This window comes from Sander lucioperca, chromosome 6 (genome assembly GCF_008315115.2).
Source record: "Sander lucioperca isolate FBNREF2018 chromosome 6, SLUC_FBN_1.2, whole genome shotgun sequence".
In the NCBI taxonomy this organism is placed as follows: Eukaryota; Metazoa; Chordata; class Actinopteri; order Perciformes; family Percidae; genus Sander; species Sander lucioperca.
In genome coordinates, this window is record NC_050178.1 from 30,995,953 (window position 1) to 31,001,952 (window position 6,000).

A 6,000-nucleotide genomic window follows, 5' to 3' on the forward strand; every position below is an offset into this window, starting at 1 on the left:
TGGGTGAGGTAGTGGTTGTTCACTTATAGTTTTTCTTTTTCTGTGTCAGGTCTATTCCACCATCCAGAAGATGAGTGGAAAGGCAGAGGGTGCATATATCTATCTATCTATCTATCATATATACATGTATGTATATAGTATATAAATACCCCCCCCCACACACACACACACACACACACACACACACACACATACATCGACCCAGTTTCACTCAGTTCAATCACTGTGCAGAGGAGGTGCCTGACATTATTGTCTTGAATTCAACAGTTTTCACATAGTTCAGATTACGCAGCTGAGAAAGTAATTTAAATTAATTCTGTTTAGCCAAAATGAAATAAAAGATGTGATAGATGTATGCTGATTTATCCCTGGTTTGCCCCTCTACCGCTGCCCCATCCATCATAGATCATAGCCCTCTCTACCCCTGTTGGATTGGGATTTATGTTTTTCATCCTTGCCCCTGAAAGTGTCTACAGAGATCACAGCCTTTATCTACTGTGTTTATTGCTGTAACCCCTCCAGTAGTGAAGTGTCTCAAATGACTTCTTACAGCTATCTACCACCCTCTAGTGGGACTTGAAGGAAATAACTCAAGACAACTGCTGTGTCACTTCCAAAGATTAAAGGGATAGTTTTTGTTTGTAGACATATGGTAGTATGAGTTACTCGCTGGTGTGGTGGTGGTGGCATGGTATTTGGATATTTGCTCCTGTCTGTTAATCCTGTGGTCGGAAATAACAGCAAGCCGGCAGCTTGTCAGCAAATGGGGCCTATTTCACACACAAAAATCCAAATGTAACACTTTTATTTTTATTATTATTAAAGCTTTAGTGTGTAAATGTTTGATATTAATGAATGTCTGTTACATTCAAGCCATTGCCAAATGAGTTGATACCAAGCTAATTAAGACTATCAGCTCCACACAACTCTCTGTATTTCTCAGTATGGCTATGTTCAGATTGAACTCGAGTGAAGATAATTACCTCTTCTGAAGAGTCCATCATGTTTTTTTAATCCTCCGTGTCCTCCTTGGCTACTAGCAACTGTGTGGAGGAGGGTGGGGGCTGTGCGCGATCACGGAAGGCTTGTATCATGTTTACGCGCCAACAGTGTTGTTGTCATTACTTAGAATTCCTCATGGGGGAGACAGAAACTACTCACTATAGCTTTAAAGCCCATGTTGCAGGGTTTATTTTCTAATTAATTTGCGCAATTTGCTTGTTGGTAATAAACATTTAAACGCTTACCTAGCAAAATCAAATACAACAGATATCATAAAACAGAATAAAATACAAAAAAGTAGTACTATTTTACAGCGGTTTGCAATGATTCTCTTTTCCCCCACAATGCATTTCATTACGTCACGTTGGGGAGACGACAGACGAAAGCCCCGTCTCTGTTCACTGTCTATATGGGCTCGGTCTGTGCCGCTGGTGTTGCAAAATATGGCTTTTGGTCTCGACCGAGTCCATGTGTCTTTATTATGTGTATAATATTGGAGGGAAAGTGAAACACAGCTTGGACGGGGATGATGTTCGGCTTTTCACAAGTTTAGACAGTTAGCTACGCCGACGTTTGCTAGTTAGCGCAACAGCGTTAGCCTAGACTGCTAGCTAGGTAAATATTACGACTGCCTTCGGAGTTTCCTATATCTGAATCCACGTTGTCAACATAAGACATGTTGCGTTAGTGCTCCTTTTGTACCTACATTTTATTGAATGAAATGTTAAGCTTCGCTCCTACGAGATGGGTGGGAAGCTGCTGGCTGGCTACGCAACATTAGCTAATTCCGCTAGCACAGGCTAACTATAGCCAGTTAACTTTGTGTGTAACGTAGCTAACAAAAATCCACCCATCTCGTAGGAGCGAAGCTTAACATTTCATTCAATACAATTATGGTACAAAAGGAGCACTAACGCCACATGTCTTATGTTGACAACGTGGACGCAGATATAGGAAACTCCGAAGGCAGTCGTAATAGTTACCTAGCTAGCCGTCTAGGCTAACGTTGTTGCGCTAATGTTAGCAAAACGTCGGCGTAGCGTTAGCTAGCTAGCTGTCTAAACTTGTGAAAAGCCGAACAGCATCCCCATCCAAGTATTAAATAAACACTAGGCAAATATGTTGTTACTGGAGCTAGTAGGCTACCATCAAAACGTGAGCTATATAGCTAATCGAAAATGTGTTTACAACGTCGGGGGATTTCACAGGTGAGACTGACTGGCAAGTTAGCCCATAGCTAGCATGATGCCTTCTATTTCTAGATCTAGATAAGTTTACTGGTACTTATCTGAGCTAACGACATGATCACTGTCACTAGATATAAAGAAAACATTGACTTTCACTCGGTGCTATTCACTGACTCTTCCTCATCCCAGTCAGTCACCATAGTTCTAGTACTAGACTGAGGCACGTCTCCCCAACGTGACGTCATCACCGAATTGCGTTAAAAAACCCACTAAACTACTAAAACGGCGAAAACTGGCCTTTAATACTATTTGGAGACATTTTTAACAATGATATACATATGTTGAGTGCTTTATGTACCCATTAATCAACAGTGGTGGTTAACCTGCAACATGGGCTTTAAACTAGCATAGAAATCTAGACACACCCTAGCGGCAGCAAATGTAATTTGCAGCCAGGGTCAGTCTAGCAACTCCCCGTTGGCTTGCGAGCTGGAAAAAACAAATTCTGGTCAGTCCAATCACATCGTGTATAGAGTCGGTGGGCGGGCTTAACATTAGGACGGCAGAGTTGCGACGGTTCCGCATGAATTCCCTGCTACTTGAAAACAAAGAAGATGGCTGCTGCTGCTGGCAAACAGCAGTCTTTCGAATCGGCTTTGGCCTCGACTCTGAAGGGATACGGCAAAAGTTTAATCTATCAACTAGCGTTTCTCTGGTTGGCTATGAGTGCAGAGGGAATTTGAAAGACAACCGTTTATCCCGCCCCTCGGATTGGGTCTGGCTTGTCAGGCTAGCTTTAAGCCTGAACACGGACACAATCCTCGGGCCTTTCCCATTTCCTTAATTTGTACCTCCTCCTCCTCTATTCTGCATAAATATCCAACGATATCAGCTGCAGTGGCATTTCTGTGCACATGGAAACTTTTACAAACAGCATCTCTAATCATTAAAGTAAATTGTTATAGAAAACACTTATACATTAATAGCCTACAATACATCATTTAAAAAGCAACGGTGCCTGCAGGGACAGCCGGGGGCCAGTTAGTTAGTTAGTTCAGGTGGGTGGAAGGTGGTAGTTGTTAAGCTTATTCCGGTAAAGAGACAATCCAAGCAGATAGAGTTGGTTTGTGTGTAATATATGCCTAGCCTTTATATTTGTATAGTTATTTTCATACAAACATAAATATATAGCCATGTATGTAGACCATAGGCTATTATAAATATATAGGCCTATGTATGTGTGTGTGTGTGTGTGTGTGTGTGTGTGTTAAAGACAACAAATAAAAATGTACGACCCCCGTACATTCTTATCCAAGTTGTGAATTCAAAGAATAAAAAAAAAATTGAATTCAAAGTAAATATATAGAAGTTGCCATGAGCACTTCTGCTCCTCTGACATAGATCATAAAATTCAGCGTATGACAAAACGATAGACAGCTGATGCAGTGGTGCTGCTCGTCATATTTAATTGACGTCGCTTTTAATGGCGGCTTGGAGGCAGAGGTCATAGACAGTAAAATGAATGGACAAAGCGACGCCGTAGACTTCCACGGAGACAGACTGGGTAAACCCAGCCTGATCTGCTGGCGATTTGATTTCGCCCTGCAGCTCAGGCTGGAAACCTGTATGTTTATCTATCCTGCTTCCGTTACAATTTTGCGGGAACCAATCACAAACTGGCTTATCCACCTGCCGCGCCATTGGCGGGTTTAACACGATGACGATAGAGAAGCGACCAAGCAGCTTCTTGTTTACATTCGGCTGTCACTACCCGATGTGAGTCGGGTGCAGATGTGAGTCGCGCATGCTCAGATTTAAACGGTTTACGGCATAACGTGTCATACTGAAATTTGTGAAATCCATAAAATAATAAACTTTTGTCTTTACATACAATAACAGGAACAGGAAATCATTTCAAAAACGTTTTAGCTAGTGCTTGCTAACGTTGCTGTCGCTGCTACGTGACCCGGATCGTTGGTCTGATTGGTTGAAAGACTATCTAATTGCATACAGAGTCATTTGAACTATCCCTGTTGATCACGCCTCTTGTGCAGTAGAAAATACAGAGCAGACTACCCAGACTAATGTTCAATCTTAAAAGATTGAGGTTGGTCTGGTGATAGCCAGACTACGGAGACGAGTGAAGTCTATTAGAAGCACTTTTCCGGTGATGGCTGAGCATTACTGCACAGCCTCAAACTGAGCTTGCCGACGTAGATGTGACGTGAGCAACCTGTCTGAAAGTTGTAAGTCTTCTGGTAGCTGTGCCAAGAGAAATCTCAATCATTCCGAATCTTGCAGAGACGGAGAGCGTAGGTAGCTTATATGTAAGGAGATAACATAGGCGCAGGCTAATTATTGCTAACTAAAATGCTAGTTAACATTAGTAATTAAACTTAAACAGCTAATGTAAGTCGAAACTGCCTGCGAGCTTCTCCTGACTATACGGTAATTTGTCTACTATGTGAAAGAAAGTTGCGGTCTTTCAAAACGGCTTTGGCCGCGACTCTGGAAGACTTGGAGTTAAGCACTGAAGTCATTCTTAAAAAAGGAAGATGTTCGGAGTTTTGCTGACCGGATACAGCAAAAGTTTAATCTATCAACTAGCGTTGCTCTGGTTGGCTATGAGTGCAGACGGAATTTGAAAGACAACCGTTTATCCCGCTCCTCGGATTGAGCCCTGCCAGTGGTGAGGTCCCAGACCCAACATCTTGATGTGGGTCTGGCTTGTCAGGCTACTTGTTGTATCTTTAAAAGTATAATGACAGAGATTCAAAGCAGGGCTTTGTAGCCTCCAACTAGCCAACACATTATACATACAGTTATATTTTAAAGTAATGTATTTACATTTTTTTTTTTTAAATGTGGTCATTACAGTTAAAAACATACGGTATATGTAAAAAATTAAAGCAACACCAAATATTCTTTTGTAGCCTACCTTAAAATAATGTTTCCAAAATCGTTTCAGTGGTTCATCAACTCGTAACAGGGTGAACGGCACTTCTGCATTCGCTTTGCAGCCCTCGCTCTATCGGCAATAACTGCACTATGCTAGTTTGCCAGTCGGGTGAGTCGGGTAGCGGATCCTAGTACGAATGAGACATAAGAAACTACAATGGACAATTCCGCTTCCAACCTGTAGGGGGACCGAAGAGGAAACGTGCTTTGGTGTAGAGCTGAAGATCTTTGCCCGAACCCGACGGGACCGGTCGGGTTCGGTCTTCATTTCTATCATGTTACACGGGCTCGGGCTTGCGCTTCGAGTTGCGCCAAGAGTGTATGGCTGCAGCCTGGAGCGTCCTGTCTCATGCCGTCCCGACTCAGTTGCGCAGTAAACGAGCGGTCCGGTGAAGCGTTTCGATTAGTGTGAAAATGGATGCTGAGGAGGTGAAACAGAGGCTGGCTTCTGGAGGGCTTATTTTATTTCTTTGTTCCAACTTCCATGTGGCCTATAGCCTCCGTTAGTCATGAATAAATGATGTTAAAAAATGTATAAATTACTCATTCTTGACGGAAGACAAAAGAGCTGTGTGCGTGCGGCGCAGTCTCTTTTTTCTTTCTCTCCCTTTTCCGCCGAGTGGTGCGTGTGCCCGCTCGCGGCGTGAAGAGCGTGTCCGCGCTATTTTCCGACATGCACTCTAATCACTGCTGATAGACGGCCTTTTGTACAGTCGGGCTGTAAACGGGTTCGGGTTTTTAAAAATCTGTCAATCAAAATGTACTTGTCGGGCTCGGGCCTTGTCGGGCCGAACTTTTAAGGCCCGATTACAACTCTACTTTGGTGTTGCTTTAACAGAAGGTGAAACCTTCT